Below are 2,439 nucleotides of genomic sequence, written 5' to 3'. Positions count from 1 at the left end.
GAGAGAGAGAGAGAGAGAGAGAGAGAGAGAGAGCGAGATTCACTGTCAGTCAACTAATCACCCAAATAAATAAACAAACAGATAGCTAAACAGACACGATGCCAGCCAGCCAGCTAAGCCATCCAGCCAGTCAGCCAACCAGTCCGCCCAGCTACCCGGCCAGTCCAGCCAGCCAGCCAGCCCAGTCAGCCAGCCAGTCAGCCCAGCCAGTCAGCCAGTCAGCCAGCCAGTCAGCCAGCCAGCCAACTAGTCAGCCAGCCAGCCAGTTAGACAAACAAATAAAAAAGATAACTTGACAGCCAGCCACTCAGCCAAACAGGTAGCTAGCCAGCCAGCTAGTCAACCTGGACACCACCAGGCAGACAGCCAGCTAGCCAAACAGAGAGACTGACAGTCAGACAAACATCCAACCACCAAGATAAACAAACAGACAGCCAGTTAGACAGCCAAAACAAAGGATTAGCCAGCGACGTAAAACAAACAGACTTACAAATTTACACACAGACAGACAGACCAATGGAGAAAAAGAGACGTGCGGACAGAGGCGGACATAGAAAGAAACGGACACAACAGCAAACAAAGATGCAAGCCACGCAGAGAGGAGTAGCAGCCCTACCCGTGCCTGAGTCCCTGCCCCAGACTGCCTCGCGTAAATCTTGCACCTTGATTCTATCGGCCACACACACTGGCGCATATTTGCATTCTGTAAAGCGAGGGTAAAGTTTAAGACGTTCGTAAAATTGTGAAGCACTGCTCTGTAAGATGTGGTCATTGAAAGGGGGAAGGGTTAAGAAATGTACTGTGTTTTCTGAAGCGTGAATGTGCTTGTGTTCAATAATCGTCTTTGTGTTTTTGTTTTTAATTGTCTTCCTGTAATGTACGATTTCAGCAATAGTTACCAAACCATAGATTCTGAATACACGAGTACATATTTTAAGCCTTAACAAAATGTTATTTTTGGTTTTATTTTATTTATTTTTCTATGATGGTGATGTAAGGGAGTAATTTTCAGAGTTTGCACATTGCCTCTCTATTCATAAAGTTTGTTGAATGCTTCCAGCTATAACTCTATGAAACAATAAAGAAGAAAAACAGTTGCCGTGGAAGTTTCAAGTGACAAGAGTTATTTTCTTTGTCTCTGGCTGTAGTATGTACTGTTAAGTGCACAATAGTAAGTTTTAAAGTGCTTTGTGACGGGAAATTTTATCTTTGTACCGTAGCAAAGTTAGTTTATTGCGAAACGCGACCTCCATCGCTTTTGTTTTTCCTTACCCTTGTCGCTCTGCTTTATCTTTTTTTTAACCCTTTTTTTTCTTTACGTGTATTGAATAACATGAGCGGATAACTGACGCACCGCCGCCGGCACCTGTTCAGTTCACTTAGCGCATTCCAGCCTCGAGATTGTGTGTACGTGTGTGTGTGTACGTGTGTGTGTATGTGTGCGTGTGTGTGTGTGTGTGTGTGTGTGTGTGTGTGTGTGTGTGTGTGTGTGTGTGTGTGTGTGTGTGTGGGTGTGTGTGTGTGTGTGTGTGTGTGTGTGTGTGTTTATGGGATTTCACATATCTGTTTCTCTATTGGATGACATTTTCTATCGACCTGGATACACACACACACACACACACACACACACACACACACACACACACACACACTTGACACAATCGGTGGACTCCTGTTCCTGTCTGCCAGCGAGGTTACAAACCACTCAACAAAAGCCTGCACACATTTCCTGCCTGAAAATCCTGCATTGTGAAAGCAAACTTGATTATTTTTGTCTCCATCTGCCTGGGGACTACTACTATTATTATTATTTTTATTATTATTATTATTATTATTATTATTATTATTATTATTATTATTATTATTATTATTATTATCATTATCATTATTATTATTACCGTTGTTGTTGTTGTTGTTGTTGTTGTTGTTGTTGTTGTTGTTGTTGTTGTGCTGTTGTTTTCAGAATTCAGGGATGTTTATTATTACCATCCTCCTCAATACCACTATCTTTACTACCACTATTACTTCTGCTATCACCGCCACCACCACCACCATCACCACTACCACCACCACCATAACAATTATCACCATGGTCGTTTTCCTTCATCACATTTGAACCAGCATTTGTACACACGCACCCACACACACACACACGGGCGCCTTGTAAATAAGATAGATAAGCAGATGATAAAGTAAGGGCGTAAGAGACCAGCAGGGTGATATATTTTGCTACACACTCACACTGGGGAGCAAACACTCATTTGCTTCGCCTCGCCCTTCCCGCTGATTCATGAGGCGGCGAGACAGTGGGTTCGGATCAAATGACTTTACTTTTTTATTTACCCAAGTCTCCTTCTCGAGCCTATCACTCACTATCGCGCTCATGAAAGAAATCTTATCCGAAGTTTAAAAGTAATAAAGAAGAACAGATTTTTGGGT

The sequence above is a fragment of the Scylla paramamosain genome, chromosome 3 (genome assembly GCF_035594125.1).
Source record: "Scylla paramamosain isolate STU-SP2022 chromosome 3, ASM3559412v1, whole genome shotgun sequence".
In the NCBI taxonomy this organism is placed as follows: domain Eukaryota; kingdom Metazoa; phylum Arthropoda; class Malacostraca; order Decapoda; family Portunidae; genus Scylla; species Scylla paramamosain.
The sequence above is the reverse complement of the archived record's forward strand: the minus strand, read 5'-3'. Positions refer to the sequence as shown.